This window comes from Crotalus tigris, unplaced genomic scaffold (assembly GCF_016545835.1).
Source record: "Crotalus tigris isolate CLP2741 ecotype Arizona unplaced genomic scaffold, ASM1654583v1 scf7180000023864.505019, whole genome shotgun sequence".
NCBI lineage: Eukaryota > Metazoa > Chordata > Lepidosauria > Squamata > Viperidae > Crotalus > Crotalus tigris.
The window spans coordinates 417,296-442,300 of record NW_024100235.1 but is presented as its reverse complement, the minus strand read 5'-3'; the positions used below and the strand labels follow the sequence as shown (position 1 = coordinate 442,300).

General features: G+C 42.4%; 1 protein-coding gene and 1 long non-coding RNA gene across 5 annotated transcripts in view; both read left to right on the top strand.

Moving 5' to 3' along the window:
- Positions 1 to 8,479: 8,479 nt before the first annotated feature.
- Positions 8,480 to 13,130, top strand: LOC120298417. Its single transcript, XR_005554073.1, has 11 exons — positions 8,480 to 8,599; positions 8,721 to 8,801; positions 10,091 to 10,809; positions 10,900 to 10,975; positions 11,182 to 11,272; positions 11,458 to 11,531; positions 11,670 to 11,733; positions 11,834 to 11,898; positions 12,112 to 12,340; positions 12,477 to 12,620; positions 13,064 to 13,130. It is a non-coding gene; the product is annotated as an uncharacterized LOC120298417 (long non-coding RNA).
- An 8,165-nt stretch (positions 13,131 to 21,295) lies between these two features.
- Positions 21,296 to 25,005, top strand: part of PLPPR1 (phospholipid phosphatase related 1) — a 150,328-nt gene continuing 146,618 nt past the window's right edge. For 2 of the 4 annotated variants that reach the window (XM_039322170.1, XM_039322166.1), the window contains exon 1: positions 21,296 to 21,747. The gene's annotated coding sequence lies outside the window, so the exon portion shown is untranslated. Of the gene's footprint in view, positions 21,748 to 22,024; positions 22,575 to 25,005 lie in introns of those variants that run through there. The other 2 variants (XM_039322169.1, XM_039322167.1) reach the window with 2 other exon arrangements.

Here is a 25,005-nt window from a genome sequence, read left to right as displayed (position 1 = left end):
TAGACTCGAGGCCTCTGTGGACTTTATGGATCTAGCATTTGCCACAGAATAGGAGATCCCGCAGCACAAGGTTGCCCCTGCCATTCTGGTGGAGACTATAGATGACCAAACTCTCCAGTCAGGATCCGTGATGGCTGCCACCTTTCTATTCCAGAAGGACATGGACAATCATGTGGAGCAACTGGACTTCTACTTGGCAACTGCTCCTCATTTTCCAATAGTGCTGGGGTTAGAGTGGCTCCAGGCCCACAATCCTAGGACCCTGTGGCCAGACGGGTTGATCTATTTGGACAGCCAGAAGTGCCACTGCCATTGGCTACAGGTGTGTACAGTTGAGGGGCCTCCCATGCCATCCCTGGATCTCCCACAGGAGATTTCGGATTATGTCAATGTCTTTAGCTAGAGGGAAGGGGAACAACTTTCTCTTCACCGTTCATACAATTACTCTATGGACTTGATGCCAAATGCCAAGCTCCCAGTGGGGTGGATTTATTCACTGTCCAAACCTGAGCCCTGAAAGACAAAAATTTGCAACATTAACACTATACCGTTTCTGAATGTGTTATAATGGCATTCACTGGAAAAGAAAAAAAAAACAGAGTTTAGTACATTCTTAAGTTTATAAAGTTGATACCAGTTTGAATTGACTCCACAGAACATGAAACAGTGATCTCTTGCTTGCTGATGAATTTCTCTTCCAAACTTATGATAAAAGAGACTTCTACTGTATACTCCTCTTCCATATGATGCTCTTTAAAACTGATTTCTCTGTCTAATACCTTAGGTAAAACTAGATTTAAGTTAATAAAAATCTTTTTAATTTTAATTTATATAAAAACTGCATGTGATCTCAACTGAGACTGCATAGTGGAGGGAAATCTGCTCTATTGTTGTTGTTATTAGTGTTATACTTTCCCAATAAAATGTAACCCTATTGAATAACTGCACAATGCCATGATAATAAATCAGAGAACTTAACAGAGCTGCCCTGATACTAAAATCATGACTGCACACATATAAGTAAAAGCTACCATATTGCTTGCGATTTGCTCATTATACATTTTAAAAGCTACCTGCAGATTGGGATATTTTTTATTACATCACAGCTAATGAAAAAACTATAGTCACATGAATTGTCCAAAGAACAATAGGAATGAGGAAAAATATGTGCAATCTGCTGTACATACAGAAATGTATTTATTAGTACATAGAAAAGTAATATACTTAGGAATCTAGCCGTATTTGAAATAAACTTGAAATATGCAGCAAACATCCAATGCATCAGCACTAGAGTGGAAAGTCAAATTAAAATGCAAATATTACAGCTGGCATGAAAGTCTTTAAAATGTACATGTTTTCTAAAACAATAGAAAACCCGAGGATCCTAGCAGCTATAAGATTAATGGTGAGCACAAACATTCATCAGGGAGGTGACATGTGCATACTACCAGACAAAGCTTTAACTCCATTATTTGAATGTCACGGCTCACTGAGTGTCCGCTCCCAAAAACATTTGTTTATCAGCCATGGCCAGCTGCCCTTTTCATCTTGTTTTGAAAGGTTGACCAAATGACCCGGCTTCCCATATTGGTCCCTAGAATTAACCTTGTATGCTTGGAAGTGCTTGGACAGACCCTTTGTGTTCTTTTCCTCAACAAAAGTGAATATTTGCCATCTTTCGCTTTATTTCCCCTTCAATTTATACTTCACTTTTACTAATTCATTTTCTCATGCTCTGAGTGGGTTAATTTTGCTGCCAGGTGTATATTTATGCACCTGTTCTAACATGTCTTTCAGCAGCTGGTCTTTTCCATCTGATTGCTAAAAGGAGGGGGGAATCAACCAGGATTTTGTAGATACGGAGCTTTTTATCATATTGCAGCAGAGACCCCATCATTGATCTAAGTTTCCATGATACATTGTTCCATCCTAGCTCTAATAAGACAGCAGGAGCTTTGACTAAAGGTGGTCCATGAATTCCATTGAAAAATATGAGTTGTTATGTTATACTAGACAAGGAGAAGTAAGCTGTTTACTTGGCTTTTTAAAAAGGAGGATGCCATAAAGATGAATTCTTATCAACACTATTTCAAATAATCTGCTAACAAATACAATGGTAATTGCACTTTGCCAAATAACATTTACATCAGTTTAAGAAAAATATTTTTTTCCTTTTATTTATTTAAACAAAGAGAGAGAGAGAGAGATGCAAGGGCATCACAGTTAAGTTCCCTGATTTATTATCAAGGCAATGCAACTAAGGGTTACCAACAACTGTTCTGATCTCTTCTATATTTCATTTTTTGTAATGAGACAAAATTTTAATTTACCACAATGTTTTGATGTAGCATTATTCTGGCTTTTGTTATGAAATAAAGGGAACTGTTTTATAGAGCTTATATTTTAATTATCCACAATGCTGTATTGAAGTACTGTAAGTGAAGTGAAATGTCATTGGTAACATCAATTTCCCACTAGGTGCTGCTCAATGTTAATCAGATTGTTATTGCCATTAATATCTGTTGAAAATCTCCACCCATGCCAACTTAGAGTCATTCTTGAGCTATACAAGATCAGATCATAAGTGCAAACATACATAATTGAATGATTAAGCTGATCTATGATTCACAACCACTCTTTCATTTGGATCTATGAAGGAGCATTTAGTCTTATAGACAACCAGGTCTACCTGGGCCTGTATTCATATCATGCGGAGATACAACATATCCAGCCACATTTTTCAACTAGCATGTTGCACAAACTTAGGCCATATAATGAATTGATGATTCAGTATATCATGGAAAGGTTCAAAAATTGGATAGCTAGGGTGAATGGAAAGATGTGAATTCACCATTTTACCTTCAGGTAGATGAAGCATTTTGTGAGAGGGCTGGTAGCAGTGAGAATCTGTTTCTTCTGTTACTTTACTATAAGGTGCATTCATGCCCTTCACAATATGACAGTAGCTTTTAACACACTAAAACATTTTCAGATGAATGGCTTTTAGAATTTAACAATGGAAAAAAAATACTACAGAACTATTTTCACACTTCCCTCCCACCCCCATATATTTTTATTAAGACATGAAAAACCAGCATGGATCTCAGGTGGAGGATAATATCTGGACTTCCTGTAAAACTGTGAAAAAAGCATAACCATATGATAAAAGCCTCACCAAAGTGAGTTGAGAAAGTCTGCTTGATTTTTTCGAATCCAGTTGCTTTCCAGTTTGAAATAATCTTCCTTTGAACAACCAGTTCAATTGGAGTGGGAAATTCCAAAAATGATAATGAAAAGCGTGATTTTTTTCCCCACACTAAATGTAAAACGTCTGTTGGAAAGGGATAAAAATCAGATGGAAAAAATGACTCAAGAGGAAATAGTTGTGAAGATTTTCTCCCTTTACTCTTCTGTTTGATTCAGTCTTCAGAATCTGATTTTGTTAAGGTCAGAAAAAAAGGAAGAAAACATTAGCCATGAGGGTATTTATTTAGTATTGATGTTCATTGAGATTATCTGGACAGACTTTTTCCAGTTGACAGTTTCAAAAAGCAGGAACAGATAACTGCACTGTACGTGGTTAATCTAGAAATTATTCAACTTGTTACTTGTGCTAAGTATAACACATTTAACTGCATAGTCCATGGTATGTAATTTAGAAAGAAATAATTTCCTTGGAATTTCCTTGAGAAGTACATCCAGCAAATGTTCCTAGTTTTTTGGTTACATAAACATAGTGGATTATGCAATGTTGATAACTAGCTATAAATAAAAGAGTTAGGCTTGATGGAGTTCCCTTTATCGTTAATCTTATTTGAAATAAACATAAGGGATCAAAATAGCTGCAGGATGAAAAAAGAAAAAGATTCATTGCCACTATTGAAAACAATTTGAGTTATGATTTTGCAAGATGTGTCATTGTATGTTGTTTCTGGGTGCACAATAGTCCTATTGAAAATACCATCCAAGAAGCAGTTCAGAGTCCGGAAAAGTCTAATAATTTGGTTGGAATAAGCCCCTATATCTGGAAAAGTATCCAGTTGTTGTCAATACTACAATAGCATTTTATTTAGCTACTGAGATGGCAGTAAGATTGATATGCTTGTCAACACACAGGAAAGCATTTCTCCTAAAGCCAGTCTGCAGAGCTTGTTCTCACAATGGTGGTACTAGTCATAATAAATTATACGTAATGTCTGCTTGTGACTGAGAAAAGCAGTTTTAAAAGACTAAAAGGAATCTTCTCAGGAGGAAATGCATAGTACTTTAGAACAATCAATTCTGGTGTAATTCTTATATAATTCTTATGTTGTTTCATTAATAAAATACAATATATGATGATGATGTTATCCATTCAATCAAGTCTGTCTCTTGGGGATTCTATGGGCCAGGTTTTTCCACATCTTCTGATCTTGCACTATTTCTATGCTCTTCCTGGTGTCAGCTATGAAATGCCCAGTTACTGTGTTCTTTGATGGCGTGGTTTCCTTGTGCCACTAACTCTTCCAAACATAATTGCTTTCTCCAGTGAATTCCCCACATGACATGACCAAAATGAGACGCAGTTTTGCGATTTTGCCTTCTAGTGACATGTCTGGTGTTATGCGCTCCAATACTTGCTTGTTAGTCACCTTGCTGTCCTAGGAATACGCAGGAGCCTACTCCAGAACCACAGATTAAACGAGTTGATTTTCTTGTTTTTTTTTTTTTAAGGTTCAATTTTCACAACCATACCAGGGAACACAGTAAAGTGAACTAATCTACAATTGGTTGCCAAGCTGATGTCTGTTTTTCCATGTTCAGATCATGTTCATTATTGCTATGAGACCCAGTGCAATCCCACATTTTATTTCTGTGCTGCATTGCAAGTTGTCTTTTGCAAAAGTAGCTTTTGCCTGATTTCATTCATTTCATTTAAATGAACCTCTTCTTCCCTGTGGTTCTTTTGGAGATTTAAACATTTCCTTTGTTAGAAAAACATTCTGTGTTTCCCCAAAGTAAACTTGCCTCCCAAAGTAAGCCCCAGCTGATTTTCAGGGGTGGACCTAATATAAGTCCTTCACCCCAAAAGAAGTCCGACTTAAGGGCCTGAATGGACGGCCTGCCACCGATTCCATCTGGTTTCACCATAGACACAAGGTAAGGGAGGGATCTGCCAGTGCCTCTGTGACGAGGAAAAGCTGATGGGGGAGGGGGGATCTGACCCACAGTACTGGTATACCAGATCCTTACCACTGCCCGGCTTGTTCCACGGCCTCATGGCAGCGATGTTGGGTGCAATGCGCAAGGTGGCAAATGATTGTTTTTGGTGCGATGCGGCCGTTTGCTGCCAGCCACGGCTGTTTGCCACCTTGCACCTCACGCCCAATGCTGCTGCCATGAGGCCTGGCAGATCTTACCCCCTTCTAACCCACATGCCGTTATACTAGTTCCTTACCACAGCCTGGCTTGTTCCGTGGCCTCATGGCAGCGGCATTGGCCAGGAGGTGGCAAATGGGCGGTTTTGGTGGGCTGCGGCCACTTGCTGCTTTGCACGTTGCACCCAATGCCACTGCCATGCCTACTGTACGTTAACCCAAACTGCCCCCTAACCCTAACGGGAGATGGGAAGCCCTGGGGGGGGGAATGAAAAAACTTGGGTGGGAAAAAATGGTTTTTCCAATTTGTTTCCAAAGCAGTTTGGAAACAAATGGGGAAAAAAATCTGTTTTTTCACAAGTTTTCTGGGATTTTTCCAGGTTTTCCCATCTCTAATCCACTATGACTAACCCCAACTCTAACCCACACTCCACCCAGGACAACCACAATGCCTAACCTCAACTCTAACGGTCAATAAAATCAAGTTTGACACCCCTGGTTTAATGGTGATTTAATGTACTGGTAATGGCAGATTTTAAGAGAATACTATAATACTGTACCGTATTTTGCCCCCCCCCCAGACAAGATGAGTTCAAAAAGAAAGAGTTATTCTATTGAATTCAAGAAAGAGATCGTGGAGGACTCTCAGAGTAAAAATCTTACAGCTTTCTGCAAAGAGAACAAGTTGGATCTCCATATGGTCTGAAAATGGTGAGCAGAGTACAATAACCTCAGCCAACAGATAGACGAGGGAAATGCCAAGAAGCAAAAGTGTGGAGCAAGCAGGCAGCCATTATTTCCTGAAGTTAAACACAACATCTGTGACTGGATTGCTGACAGGAGAACAAAGATCTTGCAAAATTGGAATTGATTGATTGGCCTTTTTTTTTCTTCAAAAAACTTTTGTTTCCCTCCACATGGCAGCGATGGATCGTGAAGGAGAAATGGCACGGGGCTGGGAGTCAGGTAAGGAAAGAAATGCAATTCCTGGGGAGAGTGAAGGCATCTGAGCAGTGGTATGCCAAGCTCTCTGGCTCCACAGAGAAGGGGCAGCCGGCATGGGTGCTGATGGCAGGACGCCTGCCCGCTTTACCACCCCGGGGCTGCAGGGGCTGGTCTGCATGCGCTCTGCCTTCTCACTCGCCCCGATACCATACATGGTCCACTACCACGCTCTCACTGCTACATTGCTTTTCCACCCCATGCACAGGCCCCATCCCACCCCCGCGCTCTCATGGCCTACTACCATAGTAGCGGCAAAAAGCCCTCCCTGAAAGTAAATCCTAGTGCTTACTTCAGAGCCCAAAAGAAAGTAAGACCGGGTCTTACTTTTGGGGAAACACGGTATATACACAAACATGTATGCACATATTGGAGCCAGAAGTGAATACAGTTTGGTTCTTCTATTAGTCTGGGGACGAACAGAAGGGATCTGCAACCAATGGGCTATGCTGCCATTTCAGCTCTCTGCTCCACTACTCTGCTTCCTTGGTTTGAACAACAAAAGATGAGAATAGTGGATAGAGATAGCCAGTGCATTTAAGCCTTCATCTTCTGAAGGTAGGTTTGAAAAAAGATGGAGGTCAGGGCTTGAATTAAAACTTTTGAAAAGAAAATCTTTATTATAATTATACTCATTCTGTATTTGGGGCATTTCAGAAGTGCAATAGTGACAATTCCTCACTACAGCTTAAGTTGGTTGCCTCCCATGCTGCTTCCAGCTGTTTCATAAATGGCTTCAGCAGTTCCAGTCCAAGTTGCAGTGAACTGGCAACAAGACATCAATGGACCTCAGTCTGGACTATGACCATCACAAGATCTGAATTGTCATTCCCCTGCTTTTTAACTTTTTCCTCCATGTACAGAAAACAAATCTTACTGGCTGGCTTCTGTATGGATTGTTCTACCCGTGCGCGCCCTTCCCTTCCCTGCAGACTTTTCTTAGCTTGCCCAGAAGTTTGCACACATGGCTGCCTCCACACTGCTTTTCCACGAGTACTGTTCCTTTCTAAGATGAGTGGCTCATTTTCCCTTTATCCTCCCCTATTTTTCCTATTCTTTCTTTTATATTTTTTATTTTATATTATAAACTAATAAAAAGGATAAAACATCAATATATAATCTACTGCTAGAGAACAAATTTTTTTTGAATAACCAGTGCTTTGGAACTGAAAAATAGTTGAATGTTCCCTCACATTTAGAAGCACATATTATTCTAGCTCATTCTTAACATTAAGCAGTAAATGTAAAAGCTTGGCCTGCGGCTAAAGAAAATGTAAAGGCTGGACATTACTTAGCAGCAAAGCAAAAAAGAAAGGGAACTAAATAGGATAAGGAAAAATTCTGTGTCAGGGCAATTTAGGCAGGAATTAGCACAAGGTCTCAAAAAGAGCAAACAGGTGTTTAAACACACACAAATTGCTGATCCCATGTCAAGTCCTGCTGTAAACTGAGGGCATATACAATATCTGATTTTTTTAATATAAACAATGCCACCGTTCAATGGTTAGATGGCCTAAACATTGGTATTTGAAAACAGATCTTTCTAACATTTATTTTTTATTGTCTTTTATTAATCTCAATTAAATATTAATATATATTGCATACTATAGGCTAAATAAATAAACAAACACACATACACACAGAAATGGACACAAAGGTTTAAAGATTTGCTCCCAAATGGCAAATATCCAGTGTAACCATTCCTTTCTGTTGCCTTGCCTTGTTTTGCCCTGGTACTTTATCACCAACATAATCCTATAGTTATTTATGGAATTGTGTGTGTGTGTGTGTGTGTGTGTGTGTGTGTGTGTGTGTGTGTGTGTTCATTGCAAAAAAACTGTGGAAACAATTGACAATACTACCTGTCTTGGCCCGAGGGGTGACTACAGCAGGACAAACCGCAGGGACTACAGACCTTCCTCAGCTCACGCTGGATTTTTAGGCCCCCTGTTGGGAAAGGAGGAGGCCATTTCCTGTTGCCCAGAGATTTGGTGAATGATGATTGGATTTCAGAACTATCAATCAAAGGACAGTAATACTGTGTACCTCCTCCTCCTTTATACCCTTGGAGGGAAGGGAAGTGACAAATTTGGGAGCTGGGAGTGGAAGGATAGATAGGAGGAAAGCTTGGAGTCTTAGCCCTAAGAAAACTACTAAGCGTTATAGACTAGAGGGTGTTCTCCAGTTATGACCATAACTGAGCCCAAAATTTCTGTCACTAAGAGAGACAGAGTTGTTAAGTGAGTTTTGCTCCATTTTATGATTTTTCTTGCAAGAGCTGTTAAGTGAATCACTGAAGTTGTGAAGTTAATAATACAGTTGTTAAATGAATCTGGTTTTCTCTTTGACTTGGCTTGTCAGAAGTTTGCAAAAGGTGATTACATGATCCCAGGACGCTGCAACCGTAATAAATGATCCTGTGACTGGGCTACTGCAATAGTTGTAAGTATAAAACTCACATCACTTTTTTCAGTGATGTTCTAATTTTCAACGGTCACCAATGAACTATTTTGTTAGTTGAGGACTACCTGTATAAATACATCTTTAGAGCCAAAGAAGGCAGGATTGGATAGAAATATTGTACAGCTAAGGCAACCTGTTTATAATCCATTTTCAGGGTTTTTTTAATGTGAATTTTACAATATTGACAATTTTGTTCCTATTCAAAGCTTCTTGGAATAAACTCAAATTAAATATCAGCTTGTTATAGACTCAAGTCTCAATTTGATTTTCCTGCACAAGTAGTCCTTCACATACGATGACTACTGAGCTCAAAATTTCTGTTGTTAAGTGAGACACTTGTTAAGTGAGTTTTGCCTCTTTTACCATTTTTCTTCCCACAGTTGTTTAATGAATCACTGCACTTGATAACTTAGTAACATGGTTGTTAAGCGAAACTGACTTCTGCATTGATTTTGCTTTTCAAACTGTTGCAAAAGGAAATCGCATGACCTCCGGACACAGCAATGGTCATAAATATGAACCAATTGTCAAGCATCTGAATTTTGATCACATGATCATAAGATTGCTGCAAACATCGTAACTGTGAAAAGCAGTCATAAGTTACTTTATTCAGTGTCATTGTAACTTTCATTGGTCACTAAATGAACTGTTGTAAGTTGAGGACTACTACCTGTACTATGTGTACTTAATCCTGCTTCCAATATTTTTCCTCAACCTTCCTTTGAAATTTCTCTAATCACTTCACAACTCTGAAGCCCATCCTTCAGGAAGGCAGTCAGAACGATAAGTATGTTTGTTCCTGTTTTGGGCATTATATCAAAGTTAGATATTTTTATAAACTCAAAGAGGACAAGAAAAGCATTTAAAATATGAAAATTATTGAGAATTTTCCTATAGGAGATAGAAAAAAAAATATCTACGGTGAAACAATATACATTTTGGAAATAAACCTGCAAACTGATTTAAAAAAAAATACGAAGGTTTTCTGTTTCTGGGAAGGATGTGGTTTAATATTTCACTATAACTGAAGGATAGGTTGTGAAGCTGGTTACTTTGAACGTAGTGTTTATTTTTTGGTTTTGTTCCTAGTTTATGATATTTGGAAATTTAAAATAGAATATATTTGCTACTAGCAAGCCCATTCTTGAAGAAAAAAGAAATGTTTTCATTTATTAGGGCAGTGAATGCTTTAACATTTATTTAGAAGACATTTAAGTACAGCGTCTCTCTCCTGGTCATTAAAAATCTGTAATGTTTTTCTCTTTGAGCTTGAAGTCACATTATCCGTACAGGTGGTCCTCAACCAGAGACTGCGATTGAGCCCTGAATTACAGTTGTATCTTGTTGCAGTTAAAAAGTCGAGACATCATGTGATTGGACCCAAGTTTTTGAACATTTTTACAGTAGTTCTTAAGCGAATCCTAAAGTCATTAAGTGAACGCTGAAGGCTCAAAGTAACCTTTTGCAACATGGCTACTGGGGAGGTCATGCCTGAAGTCTGCGTGGCTTTGGGGAGAAAATATCTCCTGGGAAACCTGGCTAGACTGGCAACCTCAAGAAGAAAAGCCCCTTGGATTCCTGGAAAGACCTTTGGGAGTTGCACTGGAAAGGTGACAACATGTGCGGATCCTTTCCAAGTAATCCTCACCCCCACTGGTGTCCATGTCACAATTAAGGGGTTGCACCTGTGATCCTCCTTCTGATGCTGCAGATCTCTCCTGGTTTGAGTGGCACTCTGTATAAAGAGTTCAGGGCCCCTTAAAGACAAATCTGAAAATGTATATTAGAAAAAAGAAAGGATATTTTCATCTAAGCAGACAGAATTGAGGCCCAGACCTTGGGCAGGTTTAGAATGTGGCCATTGTTTACCTGGTTGCCAGGGCCCAGCTGAAAAGCCACCAACCAGGGCCCAGCTGCCCATTCTGCCTTCTTGCAGTGAAAGGACCAACAGCTGCTTCGGGTCATGGCTGTACGACGGTTTTTTAGGGTAAGTGTGGCCATCTCAGAAACTGGCAGTAGGGGAGAAAGTCAAACTTCCCAACTCTTCTGACTGACTTATGTCTACTTCTCGTCATAGAACATCTGGAAAAGATGTTTGGTGCTTTTCTGCTGCGTAAGAGCAATGTAGAGGACCTTCCTTGGCCTCCAGACAGGTACCACCTCCTTCTCCTCAAACCTGGGCAGGGTGGGACACCATTGATGGACTGCAGGGTCTCTAAGAGCCTCTTCCCAAGAAGGCCTCCGGTCCCCAAGGGGCTTGCAGAGGCAAAAAGATGGGCAGGCTGAATGGCCAATCTTAGAAAGGAGAGGCAGACCTAGAAGGATAACCTTTGACATGTCACCTTATTCATTTGGTCAGGACCGTTGAGGCACAAAAACAGGATGACCAGCAGAGAGAATGGGAGACACATCTTCATGTGTCTGATGGAGAAACAACTTCCTTCCCAGGGGTAAGGACGATTATGCGACATGGCCAGTCAGAGTTCATGCCTCAAAACTAGATGGGGAAAGGCAGGAATTCTCACTTGGGAAAAGCTGGTCAGCCTAGCAAAGTCAAGAGGATCGTGATGGCTTGGAGGGGGAAATACTGGAAAATACTAAGGAAGAGCCATTTTGAGCTCTTTGTTACTTGCAGGGTTTGATGGGTGTTCGTGCCACTACCCGGAGCCCCAGGAAGAAAGAGGTCATGCCAGTTCTCATTTCAATGAGGTAGGTGTTCTCAGATGAAGTACTCTGAAGCCCCCCAAAAGGTGATTGCACTAAACCCTAAAGGGTTAGAAAAAACGTTTGCAGAGGGGAGGCATCACATAGCTAGTTTTGATCTTTGACTCTTCATTCTCTCCCCAGAAATGAGAACATAATGAAGTGGAGGCCGTGGCTATCAACCATTTCGGAGACCTGCACTGAGTCGGTAAGCCCAGACCAGCTCCTCACCATGGTAATGGCAGAAGCCCTTTTGCTGCGGATTTGTTGATATGCCTACAGATGTAATATTTGCATTGTTGTTTCAGGATCCTTCGGAAGAATGCCAACCAAGGGACGACGTGCAGGAGGAAAGCAGTGCCTGCTTATCAAGGTAGGTAACACCTCGGAGGGTGAAACCTTTGCAGAAGGGAGGCATCTCTGCCCTCTGCCTCTGCAAAGGAAGAATGACTGAGGGCAGCCCCTTTGGCAGGCCAATCCCCTTGGCAGGCCAGCTGGAAGGGTTCTTAGAGCCTCCACGTCACCACTTTTTAAAAAAGGGCCCAGGGCTACTTTTGTTCTTTGGCCTCTTCGTTTCTCTCCCCAGAGAGGAAGAGCAAGAGCACTGGAGGCTGCGACTCCCTCCCATTTTGGAGACCTGCACTGAATCGTTAAGGCCTGAACAGCTTCTACTCCGCTAAAAGAAGAAGCCCTCTCTCTGCGGATTTGTGGAGATGGCAACAGACAGAATCTTTGCATTGTTATTTCAAGATGAAGAAGACCAGCCGGCAGAAGAGGAGCTCTCTCCCACTGGGGAGAAGACGCATACCTCGGAGGTAAGAAAGATTTGGCAATGGGGCCGATGGAGGCTCTCTTGCTGTTGGCACACAGGGCCTGAACGCACCCTATCCTTGAGCAATCTTACTGGGATGCAGAAAGGTTAGGATTTATCCTTGATACCCTCATTCAAAGGATTCGATGGAAGTCCAGGTGGGCTCCGGGATCAACAGCCTGGAGGATTTCGACTCCATTTCTGCCCTCTTGGATGAGGTGTCTGAGGGAAGCTGGGAGCAGGCTGCAGAGGCTTTGGAGGCCAGCCTTTCTTCCAGTCTGTGGGTAAGAAAGACAAAGTGTTTTCTCTTGGGGAAGGATAGAGTCCCTCTATTCAGTTCTCCTAATCTGAGTGAACTGTGCTGGAGGGCTCTGGGCAGTGGAGCAAAATGACACCTGGCGCTTGGGAAGAGCATACTTAGGCTGACCATATGCACCCAATTTCTGCTGTGATTGATTTACTGCAAAGCAGCAGGGAAGGGCCCACTGCAGTGGACTGATGTCCTATATGGATATGACCCACCCTGCTTATCCCTTTCCTGTTTGCAGGCACAGCTTTAACAGGCAAAGAGTAGAGAACCTGCATTTCTGCAGGAATGGGTACGCTAGGGGTGGGGATTGCAACAGAAGCATTGTTCCTTATGGGGATCCTGATTCAATAGGACCTCTTTTAGGAATTCTGAGTCTCTTTTCACTGATGGCTAAAGAGGAATCATTGTCATTCACAGGATTCTCCCGAAGAAGGGGAAGCCACGCTGGACAATCTCAGCAGCCTGGAAGACTCTCTGGACCTCAGTCTCTAATTAAAAGAGGTACCTATATTAGCCTCTTCGTGGATCACTGCTGACAGTGTGTCTGTTGTCGTCCGTAGGGAAAAAAACCAGGAACGTTGTGTCGCAGTCTTACAAAGCTCAATGAAGCAGGGTCACCCTACTCACACAGTCATAGTGGAGAGTGCTGACAAAATGTGGTCCATTGGAGAAAGAAATGGCAACCCTCTCCAGTGTCCTTACTAAGAAAACCCGAGGAAAATATCAAAAATAACTCCAGAATGAACAAAGTGTTTGTACTTTTATAGAAAGCATGTGGTTCTAAGAAAAGCCTTTGATTATTCCCCCAGACGCTTCCCCAGATGCCTCTCCGGATGGCAGATCGGAGGAGGATGAACCAGTCCCAGGCACATCAGCAGGTGAGTTAATCAATGCCTCCAAGCAGCCAACAGAGAGTAATTTGGCTGGAGCACAGGTGCAGCAGGACAGCCCTGAGGCTTCTGGCTGAGAAAGCTCGCAGCTGCAGATGGTTAGTTTGGAGGAGGAACTGCTTTCTACACTCATCCGAGAACAGGTAGGGCAGAGAAAAGGCAGGAGCAGCAAAAGGCAGCTCTTTTACTCACGAGGAGGCAATCTCATCCTTCTTGATAGGCTGCACCGTAAGTTGGCTATTTAGCACAGCAGACAGATGGAGGCGATGCTGGGAACAATGTGTTCATGAGTACGGTGTTGGAGTAAAAGACCTCCAAGGTCCCTTCCAACTCTGGGTATTCTGTTCTGTTCTTCTATCTGCATATAGACGGACAGTGATGGATGGCGGAATCAGCCGCAGCGGTGAAGACCAGCGACGAGCCACTTTTCCCCGAGGATTTTTGTGTGCTGTTGTTCTTGTTGTTGTACTTGTTATAGTTGTTCTTGTATTTCTTGTTGTTGTTCTTGTTATTGTTCAGACAATAAAACTAAAAAAGACTTTATATGCACTAATTTAGTTTAGGCCTATTTTCATTACACTTTTGTTAGGAATAGGGTGAACTTTTGAATAAATGCAGAATTTCAGAAAAATTCTTTGTCTCAGTTTTGTCCCATTTTTTTCTGCCGTTCGAGAGGATACAGTGAATTAGTATTCAGTTACAATATTAATGGAGGTTCCTCAGTTACATACAGGTAGTCCTCAACTTACCACTATTGATCCCCAAATTGATGTTGCTAAATGGAACATTTGTTAAGTGACTAATGCCCCATTTTACGACTTTTCTTGCCACAGTTGTTAAGTAGATCACTGCTGTTGTTAAGATAGTAACACAGTTCTTAAGATAATCTGGCTTCCCCATTACTTTTGCTTGCCAGAAGGATGCAAAAGCTGATCACATGACCCTGGGACATTGCTACCGTCATAAACATGAGTCAGTTGCCAAGCATCTGAATATTGATCATGTGACCATGGGGCTGCTGCAACGGACGTAAGTGTGAAAAAATATAAGGAATTTTACAGAACAATACCCAAGTTACAGTGGCTAAGAGGCTATAATTTCTTGCAAGTCACGCTAGGTTGTTGCTACAATGCATACACTAGCGAAATATGTATATAAGATATACAAATGGGACAGCTAAAATGGCAGGGAAAGTGTATGTCCTAACTGGACACAAACAATTTCCATGCACAGTGATTTCAATTAAACTGTAAATAAAAATTATCACCTAAATGGCAACATAGCATACCTTGCTTTGATATTCCCCTCTCAGTAAACTTGCTAATCGGCACTACGTTTTCAATTTAAAATGTGTGCTTCATGTTTACTAAGTTGAAAGAAATCTTCATCAGGGTGCAGTCCAAGACGGGAATAAATAAAATGGAGACTGCTTGAGAAAGAAGGTTCTTGTTATTCAAGAGCAGAACCACAATAGCATGAGGCTCTGGAGCAGCTTGCAAAATGGAGCTGGGAGTGGTGGATTTTTATACCTCCTTTGGGCTTTGTACTTGAGGTTCTTTTTCTTGTGTCATGAACTTTGACCTGAGGTTCAGTGTGCCCTTTTGGTATTCTAATGGTGGGTTAATCCTATTATGTCCTAAAGGATATGACTTTAGATTTTGGGTGGGGGGATGTAGATTTTAGGGGTCTTTGTCTTTCTAATCCCATCATCAGTCCCAGAAATGATAATTGAAATAAACAAAGTTTTATTATCTAGAGATAACTTCCAACTTATCAGCATTTTCCAAGTTTCCCACATATCAAGCACTCCTCTAAGCTGCTGACCACAGTAACCGAGCTACTCAAATACTCTATACTAAGGATTCCTGGAAAGACCTTTGGGGGTTGCACTGGAAAGGTGACAACATGTGCGGATCCTTTCGAAGTAATCCTCACCCCCACTGGTGTCCATGTCACAATTAAGGGGTTGAACCTGTGAACCTCCTTCTGATGCTGCAGACCTCTCCTGGTTTGAGTGGCACTCTGTATAAAGAGTGCAGGGCCCCTTAAACACAAATCTGAAAATGTGTATTAGCAAAAAGAAAGGATATTTTCATCTAAGCAGACAGGATTGAGGCCCAGACACTGCTAAACCCAGGTGAGCTGCCCTCCTTGGACAGGTTTAGAATGTGGCCAGTGTTTACCTGGTTGCTGAGGGAGCAAGGTTGTCAGTTTCCCTGAAAAGTCACCAACAGGTGCAGTGGAAATATGAACAGCTGCTTGGGATCATGGCTGTACGATGGTTTTTTAGAATAAATGTGGCCATCTCAGCTGCCCAAAAACTGGCAGTAGGGGAGAAAGTCATGCTTTTCAACTCTTTTGACTGACTCACGCCTATTTCTCTTCTCTTCACAGAACATCTGGAAAATATGTTCGGCGCTCTTCTGCTGCATGAAGAGCGACGTAGAGTACCTTCCTTTACCTCTTGACAGGAAAGTACAGGTCTAAGAGCCTCTCCCCAAGATGGCTTCTTGTCTGTAAGGGGCTTGCAGAGGCAAAATGATGGATAGACTGAATGGTCGGTCTTAGAAAGGAGAGGCAGACCTAGATGGATAACCTTTGACAGGTCACCTTCTTCTTTTGGCCAGCACTGACGAGGCATAGAAACAGGACGACCAGCAGGGAGAATGGGAGACACATCTTCATGATGAAGAATCAACTTCCTTCCCAGGTGTAAGGACGCTTCTACGACATGGCCAGTCAGGGTTCATGCCTCAAAACTGGGTGGGGAAAGAGGAATTCTCACTTGGGGGAACCTGGCCAGCCTAGCAAAGTCAAGAGGAGCCTTTTCGATTCGGGGAAAGATCTTGATAGCTTGGAAGGGAAATACTGGGACATTCTAAGAAAGAGCCATTTTGAGCCTTTTTCTATCAGCCAAGTTTTCCATGATCTGCTGTCTCTTTTCTCTGTGGAGTGCAGCTTTCCCCCTGAGAAAGATATAACGTTCTACCACATGCACTTTTAATTTATACCTTCAATGTACAATTGTTACTTGCAGGTTTTGATGGGTGTTCGTGCAACCACCTAAAGAATCAGACAGAATATGTGACACCCGTTCTCATTTCAATATGGTACTGTATGTGTTCTCAACTGAAGGATTCTGAAGCCCTCCAAAAGGTGGCCGCACTAAAGACCTAAAGAGAAGGGCTAGAAAAGTCCCTTCATTCTCCCCCCAGAAATGAGCACATAACAAAGTGGAGGCCGCGGCTCTCAACCATCTCAGAGACCTGCACTGAGTCGGTAAGCCCAGACCAGCTCCTCACCATGCAGAAGCCCTTTCACTGCGGGTTTGTTGATATGCCAACATTACATTGTTATTTCAGGATCCTTCGGAAGAATACCGACCAAGGGACATGCAGGAGGAAAGCAGTGCCTGCTTATCAAGGTAGGTAACACCTCGGAGGGTGAAACCTTTGCAGAGGGGAGGCATCTCTGCCCTCTGCCTCTGCTAAAGGAAGAATGACTCAGGGCAACCCCTTGGGCAGGCTAATCCCCTTGGCAGGCCAGCTGGAAGGGTTCTTAGAGCCTCCACGTGACCACATTTTAAAAAAGGGCCCGTGGCTCCTTTTTACCTTTGGCCTCTTCGTTTCTCTCCCCAGAGAGGAAGAGCAAGAGCACTGGAGGCCGCAACTCCTCCCCATTTTGGAGACCTGCACTGAATCGGTAAGGCTTGAACAGCTTCTACCCTGATAAAAGAAGAAGCCCTGTCTCTGCGGATTTGTAGAGATGCCAACAGACAGAATCTTTGCATTGTTATTTCAGGATGAAGAAGACCAGCTGGTGGAAGAGCAGTTCTCTCCTACTGGGGAGAAGACGCACACCTCGGAGGTAAGAAAGTTTTGGCAATGGGGCCAATGGAGGCTCTCTTGCTGTTGGCACACAGGGCCTGAATGCACCCTGTCCTTTAGCAATCTTATTGGGATGCAGAAAGCTTAGGATTTAGCCTCGATACTGTCATTTGCAGGATTCAATGGAAGTCCAGGTAGGCTCCGGGATCAACAGCCTGGAGGATTTCAACTCCATTTCTGCCCTCTTGGATGAGGAGTCTGAGGGAAGCTGAGAGCAGGCTGCAGAGGCTTCGGAGGCCAGCCTTTCTTCCAGTCTGTGGGTAAGAAAGACAAAGTGTTTTCTCTTGGGCAGGGATAGAGACCCTCTATTCAGTTCTCCTAATCTGAGTGAACTGTGCTGGAGGGTTTTGGGCAGTGGAGCAAGGTGACACCTGGCCTTTGGGACAACATACTTAGGCTAACTTTAAGCATCCAAGCTCTGTTGTGATTGGTTGATTTACCGCAAAGCAGCAGGGAAGGGCCCAGTGCAGTGGACTGGTGTCCTACATGGATATGACTGACCCTCCTTATCCCTTTCCTTTTGTGCGTCATCATCTCTAGCACCCTGCTGTTTCTGGGCAGGGCTTTAACAGGCAAAAAGTAAAAAGCCTACTTTTGAGGTGGGGGTGGGGACTCCTCTAACTCTGGAGATGTGTTCAACAACAGAGGCATTGTTCCTGATGGACATTACTGTTCAATATTCTGAGTGTCTTTTTCCTGATGGCTAAAGATGAATCATTGCCATTCACAGGATTCTCCCGAAGAAGAGGAAGCCACACTGGAGAATCTTAGCAGACTGGAGGAGGGCTCCCTGTTCCTCAGTGTCTAATTTAATAGGAATCTATTTGAGCCTGTTCATGGATCACTGCTTTGTCATGTCAAAGAATCTTGGGCAGTTCAATGAAGCAATGAGCTCTGCTGTGCAAGGCCACCCAAGGCAGACAGGTCAGTGGAGAGTGCTGACACAACATGGTCCACCGGTGAAAGAAATGGCAACCCTCTTCAGTGTCCTTAGTAAGAACACCCCATGAAAAGTATCAAAAGACTGTAAGCTATGATGCCAAAAAATGACCCCTTCAGATCGATAGGTGTCCAATATGCTATCTGGGAAGAGCGGAGGGCAATTACAAGTAGCTCCAGAGTCAGCAAGGATTTGTACTTTTACAGAAACTGTGTGGTTCTAATAATAGCCTTTGAAGATTCCCCCAGATGCCTCTTCAGATGGCAGATCAGAGGAGGATGAACCAGTCCCAGGCACATCAGGAGGTGAGTTGGTCAATGCCTCTGAGCAGCCAGCGGAGAGGGATTTGGCTGGAGCACAGGTGCATAAGGACAGCCCTGAGGCTTCCGGTTGGGAAAGCATGCAGCTGCAGATGGTTAGTTTTGAGGAGGAACTGCTTTCTGCACTCATCTGAGAACAGGCAGGAACAGCAATGGGCAGCTCTTTTGTTGACAAGGAGGCAGTCTCGCCCTTATTGATGGGCTGCACCATAAGTTCGCTATTTAGCAGAGCAGACAGATGGAGGCGATGCTGGGAACAATCTGTTCATGAGTAGGGGGTTGGAGTAGAAGACCTCCAAGGTCCCTTCCAACTCTTGGTATTCTGTTCTGTTCTTCTGTCTGCATATAGACGGACAGCTTCAGGAATGGAGGCTACGGAGATGGATGGTGGAATCACCCACACCAGCAAAGCCCCACGAGGAACTGCTTTCTCCTGAGGAAATTTCTGCTTGTTTTTGTTGTTAGTCTTGAGATGTGATCATTTTTCAATTTGGTAGTCTTTTATTAATTTCTTTTATGTTATCATTTTATCAACTTTTTTGTTAAATAAACAGTTAAATAAAGTTGCTCATTGAACACCATTATTTTCCTTTAGCTACCAGTGGGTAGAATAATAATTCAGTGGGTAGAATAATAATCGTACATTATATACAGAGAGTTCTGTCTGCATATAGATGGATGGCTTCAGGAATGGAGAGTGTGGAGATGGATGGCAGAATCACCCCCACCAACGAAGACTGGCAAGGACCTGCTTCCCCTCTGAAGAACTTTCTGTTGACTTTCTGAATCCTGTTGACTTCCTAAAACGTCTTGAGATCCTGGCTTTCTCCTCAGGCACTGTTAATGAATCCTGATATGGATGGGGTTTTTTTTTTGTCTGTTTTTAGTTGTGAGATATTTTATAATTTTTCAGTTTGGTATTGTTTTATGGGGTTTTTTTATATTATTTTATCTACATTTTTGTTAATTTCCTAAAATTAAGAGGGACAGTTAAATAAATTTGCTCATTGACAACAATTATTTTAGTGCATCATTCAGTGTGTAAAATAATATCATACGTTGTATACAATAAAATTCAAAAACACTTTATGTACACTAATTTATTTTTAGGCATATTGGCATTACAATTTTCTTAGGGACAGGGTGAACTTTTGATCAAATGCACAATTTCAGCAAGCTTCATTGTTCCTAGCTTTCTGGTGGCTTTTCAGCAATTGCAATCGGAACATTTACTAATTTCATGTGCCACACGCGCACACACACCTCAAGGAAGTTCCCCAGGAGCCCCTGGAAGACACCTTCCAATTCCTTTCTCTCACACAAACCTACATGCACTTCCAATGCATTTCAATATCTTCCCCTTGTTTTGTCCTTTTTTTAAAAAACAAGAGCTGTAAGGGAACTTGGAGGTCCTCTAGTCCAACCCCCTACTCAAGCAGGAGAATCTATACAATTTCAGACAAATGCCTGCCAGTCTCTTCTTATAAACCTCCATAATTTCTGAAGGCAAGATGTTCCACTGGTTAATTGTTCCAACTGTTAGAACATTTCTCCTTAGTTCTCAGTTGCTTCTCTCCTCGATTAGTTTCCATCCATTTTTCCTTGTCTTGCCTTCTGGTGCTTTGCAAAATAGGTTGACCCCCTCTTCTCTTTGGCAGGCCCTCAAATATTGGAACATTGCTACTATGTCGCTCCTAGCCCTTTATTTCATTAGACTAGACCAGTGGTTCTCAACCTGTGGGTCTGGACCCCATTTGAGGTCGAACGACCACGGGGGTCGCCAAACAACACAGTCCCCTTTTCCTTAGATCTGCTACTCCCTTTTATTCTATTGGCTTTTGAAAGCCAATAGAATAGACTCTCTTGAATAGAGTCTAATTCTATTAGCTTTCAAAAGCCAATAGGAATTGTCCAGGCTGTCTCTGCCCTGCTGAGCCTGCAAAAAGTCCCATTCTGCAAACTGTGCTGCACCAGTTGAGTAGTCCTCAACTTACGACCGGTTGGGGGTCACGGCATTAAAAAGGTTGAGAACCATTGGACTAGACATACCTAATTCCTGCAATCGTTCTTCATGTTTCAGCCCCCATCCCCTAACCATCTTTGGTATTCTTCTCTGCTCTCTTTCCAGAATTTCAACATCTTTTTTATATAGTGGTGATCAATATTCCACGTGTGGTCTTACTAAGGCCTTACAAAGAGGTGATCTTGATTCTATTCCTCCAGGAACACTTCTGTGGCAAGTACTGAACGCCGATCTAGGAGACGATGCTGTAGAACAGCTCATGCGGCAAGAAATTTAAGCGCCTAAAAACCGTACGGAAGAGGAGCACTCTGTTCTCCCTTACGTACACACAATTCCCTACCCTGTCCGACCCCATCTCCTCTTTTCCTCTCCCTTAACAAACACTACCAGGGAAAGGGCGCCCACGCTATAAGCGAGATAGGGCAAAGGTAAGGCCAGGGACGTCGGTGTGGCAAAGCAGCACTTTCCAGAAAAGAGGAGGGAAGTCAACCAGGCGATATTAAGCTACGCTAAAGATGGGCGGGAAGCGGGGGCCGCGCGTGGGCAGAAAAAGACCCCCCCCCGACTGTCGCGCACCCCGCCACGCCCCCTTCGCCTATAGGGTAACTGGTTCTGGTTGCAGGACTTAGGAGGTGGGAAGCACGAGGGGGCTACCGCGCACGCTGAGTGTCTTCTGTCCTGCGCCTGCGCAAACCTGCTTTCGCTCCCTGGCGTTCTCCCTCCGATTCCCACCTCCTCGCACCATCATCAATCCCCTTTTCTGTCCAGGCTGTTTCTTCTGTTGAGCAATAGGAGATCCCCTCAGCTTCGCCCTCAAGGACCTTGTAAACGAGGAGTATCCGGTTCTGAAAGAACGGATCCTCTGCCGAAACCCCAAATTGCAGCCTCTCCCGTACATGCCTCGATACACACGGAGATCATGATCATGCATTGGATGGAGACGGCGTCTCTTGGCAGCCTCTTGAGTGGATATTGCTACTCCTAGTTTGGATAGCGGCGGTGCTGGAGAAAGGCAAAGGAGAGCCGGAGAAGCGCCCGGAGGTGAGGCAAGGGTCGGAGATCGGAGGCGCGGAGGGTTGACTCCGAAAGGGAAAAGGGGGAGAGGGTTTGCGACCTGGAGGCAGGTCGCTGGGGCTGCTCTCCTTGGCTGGGATGGGGGTGGGGGTTAATCTCGCCGGAAAACTTTGCTTTCCTTATTCGTTTTTTAGTTCAGGCAAGGAGCGGTGAGGGGACACAAAGAGCCCTTGCTTAGGTCTGCGGAGAAAATTGTGGGAATATTAAAAAGACGCAGGGTGACGAAAACGCAGCTTGCGATTCTGTAGGATTGTGTTTGTGTGTGTGTGTGTAAGAACTCTCAGGACGCCTCGAAATATTTTCTGCGCGTTGCCTGCCTTAGAAGATTTATCTGGATTCCACGGGGCATTTCAAAAAAGTGTGCGAGTGTGTGTGTGTGCGCGCGTTCGCAAAAGAACGTACAGCAGAGCTGCCTGCGTTTTTCTTTGTACGAGAGGATCGTACAGCCCAGATACCTGATTGCTGCGTGGGTGACTTTATGCCTTTCATTGAGCGGAGAATTGAAGCTGGATGCTTTGGGTTGGGTCTATATGCGCGTGTGTCTATGTAGAGGATTGCTTAGGATGTCTTTGTATGAACAGTTGGATTTCCCAACGGTAATTGTACCAAGAAGAAAAATGCACCCGAAACTTGGATGCGAGAGAAGCAACATTAAAAACGCTCTTACGGATAGAAAGGTTTGGACTAGCGAGATCTACCAAGTAAAGTTTTGCAGCGCACTTGGTTTCTGGAGTTGGATTTGTGCGGAGCTGCCTGCTGCTAAGCAAAGCTTGGCCTCTCTATTCTTCTAAGGGGTGTGTGTTGCTCTCTTTTTCAATGGCATTTAGTGCATTCTGCTGGAAGGCTCAGAAGCAACTGCAACATAAGAGGTTCTCCGCCCCATTTTTGTTACTGTTGATTTTCCCCGGTTGAAAAGACTCCACCTGTGCCGTTGGCAGATGAAAAGTGATTTATATGTGCATAGGCCAGGAAAAAAAAAAACCTTGTGATTTATTGTTGCTCTTTGGATGCAGTTAAATGCATGGTTCAGGAAGGCAAGACAATGTTGGTGACCTTAATGGATATTGAACATAAGTTAATTGCAAACATGTAGGATGTTTTGAGCTGACTTAATACTTAAGTACTTAATGCGTGGAAGCCAAGGAAGGCAATCTAGTGTCCTCCATTTTGGATTGCAACAACTACCTAAATCCCTCTTTGTTACCCTTGGTGGATGAAGTTCGGGGGGATCTAGTCCAAAAGTACCAAGTTGCCTATATCTAATATAGGGGATTATTTGTGATGGCTTTTTAAATTTTAGAGGTTATTTCCTGGAATACTGTGTTGCTAAGTATTTCCTCTCTGCTGTTCTCATGGAGAAGAATGTGCTTCAAAAAGTGAGCTGTTTGTCCAAGCACCAAATCATTATTCCTGTAATGAAAAATGTCACAGGCAAACCAGCCTGGAAGTTGTTCCTATTGACTTAGAGATGTAGATCAAGTGAGGTGATTGTGTTTGAGGCCTCAGAATGGAAGAAAGGACTCTGTAAGTTCTTGATATTTTATTGAGGCTGGATTTGGTGACTAAAACTTCAAATTAAACCCCAGCAAAGATTTTGTACAACATGATTCCTGTCTGATTGCCACTTCCTCACTGAGGGATGAAGCAAACCTATATTCTCTTTATACGTCAGCAAATCCATTTTTGCCACTGAAAAAAGCTACACAAAATTCAGTTCTGGCTCTTTCACGTGTTGGTATTTGGATTCATATTTCTCACCAATATGTGATTTCATTTTATTTGGTTTATCATTTAGGTGAACCCACCCATTACAGCTTAGCAGGAAGCCAAGCTTTTATGATTTGTTCAACAAGCCATAGTTAACATCCTAGTCTAGCTTCAGGTATGAATGCAGTACTTGTACTTGGTACAAGAGTTTGCAAACAATTATGTCCCAGTTTCTTATACAATAATTTGCTTTAAAGTGACAAATGTTAGTAATTTAAGAACATAATATATGGATGAATATTCAAACTTCAGCAATAAACTTAAATACTCCTGGCATGGCAAACATTGAATTAGTAAAGAATAGATACTATTTTTATTATTTGCAAAATTATTGTAGAATTTCTTTTCTTTAGATAGACATTGGGAAGGACAAATGAAACACAAATATTTCTGTAATAGCAAGACTTTGTAGGTAACTACGAGCATCTACAAGAACAATTGAGTTTTTTAAGAAATGTGTTCATGAAAACAAATATAAAACTTAGATTTTTTGCAAATTTGTAATAGAAAAAAATAATTACTTCACTTAATTCACTAGTTTGGGATATGCTGGTGTGATTCAAAAATATTAAATTTAATATATAGCTTAGAGCCCTATGAATTACTTATTGTAGTTCTCCCCCAGATTGGTGAACTAAAGTGTTTAGAGACTAAAATTCTCAAAATTTTAGACCGCAGTTGGAAAGTACCAAGTTGAGGAAGTTTGATAACATTCTGTTAAGCCATGTTGATTGTTAAATAAGTTACAGCTGATTGGGTTCCCATATAATGTGCGATATGAAATTCGCACTGCAGATTAAGCCAAACTAAAACCACGTTAGAGATGAATATATTGTGTTGTAAATTATGGCTACAAGATCTGGAATCAACATGTTGGATGATTACTAGATAACAATAAATAGAGAAAACTCTGGTGCCTTCTAGTGGTCTACTCAGATTTTACAGTCCAGATCTGATACCTCTAATATAAAATAACTGAATGAAATAAAATCTGTCCAGATAATCAACGTAATCTATTTACTGGCAGCAAACATACTCTTGAGGCAGTAAAGGGGAAAATGCTCTTTTGTGTGTGTATGTGTTTTTACTCTCAGCCAAAAAGAGTAGCAAATGAAAAAATAGGACAGTCAGTGAGGTCTGCTTCAAAGAATAAAAGACGGCACCAAAACTCTTGGAAATTCTTCAACTACAGGGAAAGAAATAACTTGGCAGAACAGAACTTCCTTCATGACTACACCAATATTATAGCATGCTTTCCCACTAAAATATATCTTCCCTTCTCCTTCTCTCTCCTTCTTTCTATCTTTTGTTTGTGAACACATACCTATTGTGGGTAGCTTTCTCCCTCATAGTACTGGTTTCATTTCAAGAGGTTGCCTTTTCTTGCTGTATTTTAAAGCAATCCATTATTATGATGTATTGTATGGTTTTAAATCATGAGTTGTTCCTGGTGGAGGA